Here is a 12446-nt window from a genome sequence, read left to right on the forward strand (position 1 = left end):
CAAGAGTGGCCAAAGAATGGCTTGTCATCAGTATTACGAAAAGCTTGATAGTTGGATAGAACTGAGCGAAGTTTAGCAAGAGAACTGAACAAGAAAGCGATAGTACCGAAGTTATCATATGGGTGAGACTGCTGTGACCAGGGTATGATAAAATTACAAGTGAAAGCGGTGGAAATGAAGAGACTTAATGGAGGAATATATTTGTGATTTAAATAGGGTTAAAAGAACATAAAATGTTGATAACGTGAACAATATAAAGCAAGAAAGCCTGTTGCGAGGCAGACAAAAAAGTAAACTGTATGAAGAAGTGACTGAATAGTGAGATAAGGAGGAATGGTTTTTGAGGAAGGAGGGAAAATACCATGATGGGATGGAAAGATAGGAGTCAGCAAGGACATTTAAAACAAAGGCTGTCATCCCCCCCCCCCCTCTATTATTTTACGTGATCACCGATGCAGTGTTTCATCATGCAGGTATTTATGAAGGTCCATGACGTGGTTCCTTGAGCATATGGGCTTGAGCCAGGAAGTTCAAAGGCATAAATGATGACACATTATTTGACTCCCTTATACATTATATCATTTGCATAATTTTCCCTTTTTGACTTCTGGGCCATATCCAGTCCGCGTATGACGTGATAAACTGGTATAGCATGATAATTAATGAACGACAAATAAAGACTTGCTGTAGTTAATTTTAAGACTATTTACCATTCAGACACACAACACCCAGACACTTTGTTAGACGCAGTGACACCTTCAAGGTGTTGCCAGCCGACCCTCACACTGGTCAGCCAATTAGAGGTGTGGACAGGGTGACAGATGGATGGGGCCTCATGCTGGTACGGGCAGAAAAAAATATCATGTTAACTGGGGAAGAAAAGTGGTGAGACTTCAGAAAATTGAAGGCGGAACAAGAGGATGAGCAGGGAGAAAATAGCGAGAGGAGAAAGAAGAGAAATTAAAAGATTTAGTGGGTTTAGTTGAGGGCTTGGTGAAGGGTGTGGTGTGGGAGCCTTCTTTACTATTCTTTTCATATTCTCGTGTTGTAGTTATATCATTTTGACACAACAGCTTAGTACTGGCTAACCGACGTATGGCAGTCATCCTGATATCTTGTGTTCTTGTTAACTCTGTAATTTTGTGGATTTCCCTCAGGTAAACAAAATCGTCTGGCCAGAATTCATTACCAAAACTTGACTATCGCGGTAAGAAAAAAAAATGAACTGAAGGAAGAGAAGGAGAAGGACAAGAAAGATGTATTATGAAGTGCAAATGAAATATAAAAAATGAAAAGCAAAAGAAACGCAGTGTTAAAAATAAACAATTCTGGCACACCTGCTTTGTTATCAGCTGATCCTACTGTCCCCAACCCTGCCTCATCCACCATTTCTGCTATGTCCTGCCTCACCCTTCCTTCCTCTGCTGTACCTTGCCCTACCCTATCTTCCTCCGCTATCCTCTGCCTCGCCCTGGCTTCCTCTGCTATGCCTTGCCTCACTCAGCCTTCCTCTGCTATGGCAAATTTCACGCAGCCTGCCTTTGCTATGCTTTGCCTCACCCTGCCTTCCTTTGCTGCTTTTTCTATCCCACCCTGCCTTTCTTTGGTATGCTGTGCCTCACCCTGCCTTTCTTTGGTATGCTGTACCTCATCCTTCCTTTCTTTGGTGTGCTTTGCCTCACCCTGCCTTTCGTTGTTATGCTTTGCCTCACTCTACTTTCCTGTACTATGCCCTGTCTCATCCTGCCTACCTGTACAGTGCGCTGCCTCACCTTTCCTTCCTTTGCTATGCTTGGTCCTACCTTGCCTACCTGTGCTGTGCACTGCCCCACTCTACCTTAATCTATTATGGTTTGCCAGCCAACCTTCCTTTCCTATGCTTTGCCTTACCCTGTCTCCCTTTGCTGTTATACTCTACCTCCCCCGTCCTTCCTGCACTATGCCCTGCTTCACCTTGCCTACCTGTGCCATGCTTTGCCTCACCCTGCCTACCTGTGTTATTTTCTACCTTACCCTGCCTTCCTGTTCTGTGGCCTGTCTCGCTCTGCTTCCTCTGTTATGCTCTGCCTTACCCTGTCTTCCTGTGCTATGCCCTGCCTCATCCTTCCTACCTGTGTTACGTTCTACCTTACCCTGCATTCCTGTGTTATGCCTCGCCTCACCCTGCTTCCTCCGCTATGCCCTACCTAACCCTGTCTTCCTGCACTATGCTCTGCCTTACCCTGCCTACCTGTGCAGTGCCCTACCTCACCTTCCCTTCCTGTGCAATACCCTGCCTCACCCTACCTTCCTGTGTTGTACCATGCCTCACCCTGCCTTCCTGTGCTGTGTTATGCCTCACCCTGCCTTCCTGTGCTGTGCTATGCCTCATCTTGCCTTCCTGTGCAATGCTATGCCTCATCTTGCCTGTCTCTGCTTCCTGTACAGTGCTATGCCTCACCCTGCCTTCCTGTGCCCTGCTTCACCCTGCCTTCCTGTACAGTGCTCTGCCTCACTAAGCCTTCCATTGCTACGCTGTTCCTAATCCTGCCTCATTCTTGTCTGTCCCATTCCACCTGCCTTGACATGCTTCATTCCACTTGTTCTGTTCTGATCCGTCCGGTCTCCAGGCTCTTCAGTAGACTGTGTGTTTCATCGCTTATGTGTGTGTGTGTGTGTGTGTGTGTGTGTGTGTGTGTGTCTCAGGGAGAGAGAGAGAGAGAGGTCAGTATTTGACTGTGTATGATTGTGCCAATGTGCGTATGTATGTATTTGTGTGTGGAGTAAATTTGTTTCCTTTGGCATAGGTATTCTTAACCTATTGACAGTGTGAGTGGGACTGTGTGTGTGCGTGAGTGCATATTTGTATGTATGTGTGTGTGTGTACTTCAGGGCATTAGTGCTTGAGACGAGTATTAATATTATAGTTGTTTGTAACATCACCAGTTGCTCATTTCATTTCGCCCTGCTTGTTCGGAATATGAGGTAATAATTTACATGAAATAATCTGCCAGGGTATTCGTATCTGATATGCATCAGTCATCCTCACCTTACCATTACCTCTAACCCAGCCTATCGCATCACATCCAGAGCTACATCAACCAGCCCAAGGTAACCCAAGCCAGGCCAAACCAAGCCAACCAACGGTCCTCCTCTCCTCCTATCCTTCCGTTGCCTCTTGAACCAACAACATGTTTTCGTTTTTGCAATCGAAACTTATAAATGAACCATTGCCCTCGCCTGAACTGTGAAGTATGAAGTTAAGATGATAATAGTCGCATCTCTCTCTCTCTCTCTCTCTCTCTCTCTCTCTCTCTCTCTCTCTCTCTCTCTTCCTGACCTGATCCATTTCATTTTTAAAACTCTTTTCATTACGACTATTTTCTCACCTCAGCACCCAGTCAGTACTGCAGTTACCGTCATAGTTTGATGTCCTTTCCCATACTATATCTTCTTCTCGCCTAATATGCACTGGTATCCCTTTCCTGCCTCTTCACTCTCCAGCCAGGCCCCTTTCATTTATTCGTTCAGTCATCATCATCATCATCATTTTCCCCATCAGTCATCCATCATCAGTCGTCCATCATCAGTCATCATCATTATTTCACTTATTATCTTTCAATTCTCAAAACTTCCTCGTCTCAGACAAATGTTTTGTTTTCTTTTCTTTCACTCCCAGTGCTCATCTTTTCCTTCTCCCTCTGCTCATTTCATTTCAGGTACTATCCAGTTTACTTTTCTTATTTCCTTCTTGTCCACCATTGTCTCTCTTTATCCCTTCTTCTTGCTTTTATTTATCTGTAAAACTAAGTGAAGGTGACTGACGATATGGGTGGCAACCATGGTGCCTGTTAATGTAGAAAAACACAGTGTATATGGTGATGTGATGTCCTCTTAATCTAATCAGTAAATTAGGGCAAGTAGTGAATAATGCCACTCACTGGACTGGTAAGAGAGCAAACAGTAACTGATGAATCTTAATATCATGCGCTGAACTAAACTAGAAAAGCTAGACGACGCAGAGAATAGAAGTATGTTATGTTTTAGTTTCCATCCGCAGCTTCGTTAAGAGGGACAGTGGCAGAACGGTGGGTAGGGGGGCTGGGTGGGGTGGAAGGGGGTACGGAATGAGAAGTTTACAACACAACTATCCGTGAGATCGTCCAGTGTTGCCATGAAATATTTTACATTCAGCGACCAATAAGGCCATTATATAATTAATTACCTCGTTCATGAGTCATACAGGTCTGTTTAAGTAATTACCTTGTTCATTAGTCATGCAGGTCTATTTTACAGTCATTAAACTTAAAGGTATGGCAGTGGGAGGGTAAGTGCTAGACTTTTTCCACCCTGCTACTGAGATATGATTTGCCGCTGGTGTACATCTTGGTGTTGACGTTAACAGGATTATTATCGCCAAGGAACGACAGTGAGATAGTGATGTGATTACCACCACCAAGATAACGGTGGCCTTGTTAACCATTCCATTAGCATCTTTATATCCTCCTAATATGATACCAGATAAGACAGACATACAATACCTCCCGCAAGACACCGAGGGCCATCTCAGCCATACGAGTAGCATCTTAATACCTTTGTCGGGACAATACCAGGGAATAAATATATACTTTACCATCAACAAAACGACGGGAGCCTTGTTAACCAGTCCAGTTGCATCCATTCCCCTTTATTGATAATAGTAGGTAATATGGACATAAATTACCTTAGTTTTCTGATAGACGCTTGTACTAAGCACGTTATCATCGTTAGCAATGTTCACAACGCTCTAAATTACCTGCGGTATATACATTGGAGAGAGAGAGAGAGAGAGAGAGAGAGAGAGAGAGAGAGAGAGAGAGAGAGAGAAAGAGCATGGAGCCATTATGTTCCTCATGGTCACTGTGGATAAACCCAGGGATTACGCGACTGGCAGTATGATAATGAACAGCAGCACTGATCCGAAATAGTCATTCTGGTAGTGTCCAAATCATTTGGTGAAAGACCCAGGGTATTTGGGTCCATTAATAATTTAACTTTTTTCACAAACGCAGGTTAAACAGTATTATTCATGGTAGGTATCAGGTGCACTTATTAATATGTGGCGATAGTAATGTGAGTATTTAATGCACAACACAGCAGGGCTTAGTTACCAGTGAAGTAGTAATCAGTCCTTCTTAATGATGATGGTAGGCAATATGGCCCTACATTAGCCTCCTATAATGATACATGCGTGCATAATAGACTTTATTATTCTAATGAGCAATGAGAAAGCACTTCATGAGGTATCAGGTATCAGTAATGCATCCATACTCGGTGGACTAGAGCGCATCATACCAGTCGCTCTCTCGCCTCACCCACACCCACCCACCCCACGCAGCGGTGACTTGTTGTATTATGATTCTGAGATGCCAGTGACGGAAACGATACAGGGTTGATATACACAAACACTTATGATCATAGCTTTCTTGGTACCGGTACCAGATTCGTTTTTATAGGAAGTACAGAATGTAGAAGATATTCAGCATTTTTCTACTTGTCCATCCTGTGAAAGAAAGTCTTAGTTACGACAGGGAATCGATTGTATGTTAGTTAATGAATCTTAGCTCTGGTTCTATGATGCTGGTGTTTCGAAGCTCTCCAGCGAAGCTTCGAACATTGAAAATTATATGAACCAGTATAACGTATCCCTGTGGTATGTTGTCGACAATGTGCGTTAAAGGTTAGAGTGTCATATTTGTTATGTTTAAAGGTCCTGTCGGTGTAGCGGTGTCATTGCTGCCCTGTATAGCTTCAAACACGAGACAATATAAACCAGTTAGCAAGGTCTTTTGTATTTGACGCTGATGTGGCATGGCGTGATAGTGTTACTGAGTGATATTTTTCTGTTTCCTGGCATAATTATATCAGTTTCCTAACCACTGTGTATGGGTTAGAAATAGGCCAAGGGTATGTGCAGTTCTGTATGTGTGTGTCATGATGATATGTTTCTACCAGTGTGATGTATGTTCTAGAATTAACTGTTGTATATTGACATTCCTGGCCAGTGTTTCTTATGTGGTGGTGTTCCATTGCAGGTGAGGCGTTGTGGTGGTGAGGTGTAGCGGTGGTTTGGCTGGGTGAGTAATTTAGAGTGGTTACTGGTATGCCCTTTTGTCCATGGTGAAGCTGTGCAAGCAAAGAGGGAAGAGACAGAGGTGCGGTGAGATGTAATGGGGTGTGGTGTGGTGTGGTGTGGTGTATTGTGGTGTGATGTGCTGTTGTGTGTTGTGGTGTGGTGTATTGTGGTGTGATGTGCTGTGGTGTGTTGTGGTGTGGTGTATTGTGGTGTGATGTGCTGTGGTGTGATGTATTGTGGTGTGATGTGCTGTGGTGTGTTGTGGTGTGGTGTATTGTAGTGTGATGTGCTGTGGTGTGTTGTGGTGTGGTGTATTGTGGTGTGATGTGCTGTGGTGTGTTGTGGTGTTTTGTGGTGCTTTGTGGTAAGGTAAGATATGGTGTGGTGTGGCTAGGTGTGATGCTGTATAGTATAATAAATTGTAGTGTGGCGTGTAGTGGCGTGGCGTGGTGTGGTGCAGAGTAGTGTAGCTTGATGTGTGATGTAGTGTGGTCTGTTGTCGTGTAATTTAGTGTTGCATATTGTAATGTGATGTGGTGTGGTATTGTATATTTTAATGTGGTGCGGTGTGGTATTGTATATTTTAATGTGGTGCGGTGTGGTATTGTATATTGTAATGTTATATGATGTGGTACTGAGTATTGTACAATAATGTGGTGCTGTTTATTGTAAAGATGTGTGGTGTGGTATTGTATACTATAATGTGATGTGGTGTGGTATTGAATATTTTAATGTGGTGTGGTGTGGTATTGTATATTGAAATGTGGTGTGGTGTGGTGCAGTGCGGTGTGTTGTGTGGTGTGGTGTGGCTGGGTTAGTGGTACTGAGCCACGCCTGTCTGTTTACGGTCAAGCTGGGGCAGCAGAGAGGGACGGCACAGTGGTGTTGTCTGATGTGGTGTGGTGTAGTGTGAAGGAGTGTGTTATGGTGTGGTGTGGTGTGGTGTGTGATGCAGTGTGGAATGGTGTGGTGTGGCTGGGTTAGTGGTACTGAGCCACGCCTGTCTATTTATGGTCAAGCTGGGGCAGCAGAGAGGGACGGCACAGTGGTGTTGTCTGATGTGGTGTGGTGTAGTGTGAAGGAGTGTGTTATGGTGTGGTGTGGTGTGGTGTGGTGTGTGATGCAGTGTGGAATGGTGTGGTGTGGTTGGGTTAGTGGTACTGAGCCACGCCTGTCTGTTTATGGTCAAGCTGTGGCAGCAGAGAGGGACGGCACAGTGGCTCTTGCTTTAATCTTTCCCAGGCCAAAATACCCAGGCTGGCTCTGAGCTGGCAGGAAATGCTATAACCCCTGCACTCTGTCAGGGTCCACCCATTAGCCTCTGTCACAGTTTATCATTACATGGATTATTACTTGGATTAAGGCATATAAGATATTCTGTCTTTCTGCGTCACGGTCCATGGTTATTGTGGAAGAGTTTGATGATAACCAAGCCGAGGGGATGGAAGACAAGAAGGGATGCCATATTGAGAACATCATTGGCAGGGGTGATGAGTAAATGACGATGCACTTAATTGTCTGATGGTGAAGGAGTCTTTAGGTGTGTGTGTGTGTGTGTGTGTGTGTGTGTGTGTGTGTGTGAAGGATGGTGGGAAGTCTGAGGGCATTAATGGCGCATGGCCAGTAGAGATTCAATAACAAGTATGGAGGACAGCCTAAACCACAACAGCAGAGGAAGAATGACGCAGCTGTGTGTTTTGTGTGGTTGTCGAAGAGTATATGGGTGGGGAAGAGACAGAGATTTGTGTGTGGGGGTGGGTGGGGGGGGTTAAGGGGGGTGAGGGTGACGTGCGTCTGTATGGGAGAAGAGATGCTGGGGAGACAAGGCAGAATGCTTAAGTAAAGAGAAAGTCATAAATTTACCTCTTAAATAAACATCTCAGATCTTATGACTCTTACGAGTTGGTTCACCCTAACTATTAGTAAAAAAAAAAAAAATTTTGTTACAGAATTATAAAAAGAAATTCGTAATAGTAGGAAGGTGGAATATAAATAGTTGTACGGTATGAGATGAGGTTGCTGGAGAGAGAGAGAGAGAGAGAGAGAGAGAGAGAGAGAGAGAGAGAGAGAGAGAGGGGGGGGGGGAGGGGGAGAGGTTGAATATGGCACGAAAGGTACAAAAACAGTACAAAGCCAGCCATTTATAATCAGGGTACATTAAGGTGGTCAAGAAGGCAAGAAGCAGCGGCAGAGTGAGGAAGAATTTAAAACTTGTGGATAAATATACAGTAAGTGGAGTGAGGGAGGCTGGGTATTGATAAAGATGGCAGGAAGAATGATGGAGGAGGTAATAAAGAGGTGGTGAGCGAGGGAGATGGATGAGATTGAGGGAGAATTTGACGCTAGGTAAGAGGTGACTGATTGATGGAAATACTGTAGATGTGCGGCCGTAACAACACAAGGAGGGAAGATGGTTATGAAGAGTTTGGATGGAGGTATGTGAGGGAGGGTGAGAGGATGCGTGTGTGGGAGAAGGTATGAATGAGGGTATGAAATGGGATGAGAATTTGGGTATGAGGAAAGACATAGCGAATGGTATAAGAGAATGCAAAGGAAGAATATGAGTTAGAGTCTGTCGAATGGTTGAAGTGAGAGAGTAAAGGACGAGGGTATAATGGAAGACATACGAGTAAGATAAGGTGAGGATAGATACTTGAGAAATTAAAAGTGTTATCAGATAAGTTCGTAAATGGTCTTTCCGATGCTTCATTTCGACGGTTTGCTCAGTCCGTTGATACGATACTGCATGTAGTTAAGTGTGAGGTGAGTTACTTTACACTAATAAGGGTAGAGTCAACCACTTTAGTATGGTAACTTTCATATTTTATGAATGCCTCTGCAGTTCAAAGCCTAGCTAAGACATGTTGTGAAGAGGGTAGACGCAGTCTCCATTAACTTCTACAGTTGGATAATTTAGATTGTGTTTTTGCTTCAGCTGTATGATTTCATTTAGCGTCGGAGAGACCTGTTGTAATAAAGGGACTCAATCATCACCTCACCCCCCGCACCTGTGTGTGTGTGTGTGTGTGTGTGTGTGTGTGTGTGTGTGTGTGTGTGTGTAATTCACCGGGTCGGTCAGGATCACTTGATGGTCATGATCGTCTGCTTTTACCCTCCCGGAAGGGAGCTGAGAGCTCATATAGTCCGATCTCAGGGCAAGGCTGTGACCTTCACACACGCACACACCCGTCCCCTTGCTCAAGGGGGACAGTAACCACCCACTTCGTCAGCGAAACTTTTCGCAACCTGAGCGAGGCGCGAACTCCCGTCCACCAGTTGGCAAGCGAGAGCGTTACCACTGCACCAGCGAGCGGTGTGTGTGTGTGTGTGTGTGTGTGTGTGTGTGTGGATGGTGAGGGTATGTGTTGTGAGTGATGGTTGTTTTTGGATGTAACTAGTGCTACAGAATTAGTGTGAATGGTACTAGGATGTTTGTATGCATAAATGTTTGCCATTAAGAGTCTTGATGAGGGTGTAGTTTTTGGTAAAGAGTCAGGCTGGTTGGGAGAGGCCGTGTATGGGAAAAAGACTCTGGTGGATTTTGACAAGTTGCAGCGTGGGATTTGGTAGGAGTCACCACATCCAACAAAGATCAGCTTCGTCAGTATTTACCGTAGTAAGGTCTCCACCTCTCCTTCTCTCCTCTTTCAGTATTTTCTTCTGTACCATTAATTTCTCCTCTCAGAGATGCAGTTGTCGATCCCTGCAGTACGCGTGTCAGCTTTCTTTACCCCTTCCTCTTCATTCCTCTATCTTTCATCAGAACTGTTTGTCCATATACGAGTAGCTAATATGCTTTTCTGTTGCTCCTTGTTTCTTCCCCGTTTTCATTATCCTCTGCCAGTTACCTATGACAAGCGTTCACTGTTGTTATCAGTTGACGGTCTGTGTTCTCATTCCTTCTCTGTTTCTTCTTTGGCTAATTTCTAATTATTAGTCATCGTTTAACTTACATTTATGTAGCAGTTATATTACCGTACATACCCCTGATTTTACTGCTTCAGTCTTAGGTTCTACTAAGCATTGATCAACCCCACACTTCTTAAGGAGTCTTTGTGTGTGAGATAACACGTGAGTGAAAGTGGATAGAAGGGTGACTGACAGTCGGACCCCACCTGTCTAGTCTCACCTCTCAGGGCTAGTAGTCGGAATGCTGCCACGCCACCCACTCACACTTCACCTACTCTTCCATCACCCTCACTCCTCCCTCAGCCCAGCAAACCCTCTGACCCCACTTCGTCCTTAAACTCCACCAGCATTAACGTATCCGGCATATCATACCCTTGCACCTCACCGTAGCATCTTTGGACCTGTCGCCGGTAGAGAACTATTGAACTGCGGTATGACTGGAGAAATACATATTCCAGAATATAGTAAACTAAAAACATATTCCCGTTTTCTTGCATAGTCTGCAGTCTTTTCTTTTGTGTTTTGAGCGCCTGCCATTATTTCCTTTTTATCTCCTTTTGTGTGTGTGTGTGTGTGTGTGTGTGTGTGTGTGTGTGTGTGTGTGTATGTGTGTGTGTGTGTGTGTGTGTGTGTGTGTGTGTGTGTGTGTGTGTTACTCGTATAATGATGGATTCCTATGGGTGTTTGAGTGACATTTTTGTTGGCGAATACCAATTCAGTGTGTGTGTGTGTGTGTGTGTGTGTGTGTGTGTGTGTGTGTGTGTGTGTGTGTGTGTGTGTGTGTGTTACTCGTATAATGATGGATTCCTATGGGTGTTTGAGTGACATTTTTGTTGGCGAATACCAATTCAGTGTGTGTGTGTGTGTGTGTGTGTGTGTGTGTGTGTGTGTGTGTGTTACTCGTATAATGATGGATTCCTATGGGTGTTTGAGTGACATTTTTGTTGGCGAATACCAATTCAGTGTGTGTGTGTGTGTGTGTGTGTGTGTGTGTGTGTGTGTGTGTGTGTTACTCGTATAATGATGGATTCCTATGGGTGTTTGAGTGACATTTTTGTTGGCGAATACCAATTCAGTGTGTGTGTGTGTGTGTGTGTATGTGTGTGTGTGTGTGTGTGTGTGTGTGTGTGTGTGTGTGTGTGTGTGTGTGTTACTCGTATAATGATGGATTCCTATGGGTGTTTGAGTGACATTTTTGTTGGCGAATACCAATTCAGTGTGTGTGTGTGTGTGTGTGTGTGTGTGTGTGTGTGTGTGTGTTGTGAATTTCTTTGGGTGTTTGAGAGTAGTCTTTAACCTTTATTGATAATAATGGGTGTTTTTGAATAGAAAGAGACCGAGAACTAGGAGAATGAATTGGAGTACTGTTTGAGGAAGTGGGAGGGTGGCAGGGATTGGGTAGAGGAGTGATGATGAGCTATGATAGAGAAGCTGGAAGACTATTTTATTGCGGACGGAAGGTGAGGGCGGGACTTACTGCCTGTCGTATTAGTCACATCATTTGCGTGTCCACTATCATATGCCAGTTATTGCCATGGCAGCCCTCGTCCAATCCATCATCGTGACTTCATGCACACGCTTCGCCACTTTCTTTCCTCTCATATCCTTAGTTGAAGACCATATTCCGCGACCCTCCTCTCTCCCTCAAATTATCTCCCCCCACCCTATCTCTCATTCCACCCTTCACCCATACCGATAAAGAGTTGTCATTTAAGTGTCATCTGGGCAGGTCGCCATTACCCTCACTTTAAGTGAAGGATAATCGTCCTTGAGTGCGCCATAGAAGCACCGAATCTACCACATTAAGAATAAAAGAAGTAACCTTGCTCGACTTTCTGTTTTCACCACCAACAAATTTAGTCCCAACAGGAACAGACCGCCAGCTGGTATGATGCGCAACTCAATCAATCAATCATTTCCTGTGGCACCCCACGGGATGCATAGGGCCTCAATGAACTCTCTCCACCAATATTTGTCTCTTGCCATCTCCTTCAGGTCCCACCAACACTCCTCTCCTGCTTCTTTTTTCATTGTCCTCAACCAGGTTTCCCTCGGCCTACCTCTACCTCTTCTTCCTCTAGCAATCCACTCCGGCACATCCTGTATTAAACAACCTTCTTTTCTGTATATGTGCCCCAGCCACTTCCAGCGAGACAGTCTCACATATTCATTAACTGGTTCCACTCTCGTAATATCCCTTACTCTTTCATTTGTAACTCTGCCTTGCCACTTTACCCCAAGAATCCTTCTCAGTATTTTATTCTCAAATCCTAATACTTTCTGTTCTGTTGCAATTGTACTGTACCATGACTCATGCCTGTAAATTAAAATTGGTCTAACCATGGACTTGTAAATTTTCACTTTAGTATGTACCGAAAGCATATTATTATTCCAAACAGATTTCAACATTCCAACAGCTCGCCAAGCCTGTCTAATCCTCTCC

The sequence above is a fragment of the Coenobita brevimanus genome, chromosome 80, assembly GCF_032717465.1.
Source record: "Coenobita brevimanus isolate Jiangsu-jjx chromosome 80, ASM3271746v2, whole genome shotgun sequence".
NCBI lineage: Eukaryota > Metazoa > Arthropoda > Malacostraca > Decapoda > Coenobitidae > Coenobita > Coenobita brevimanus.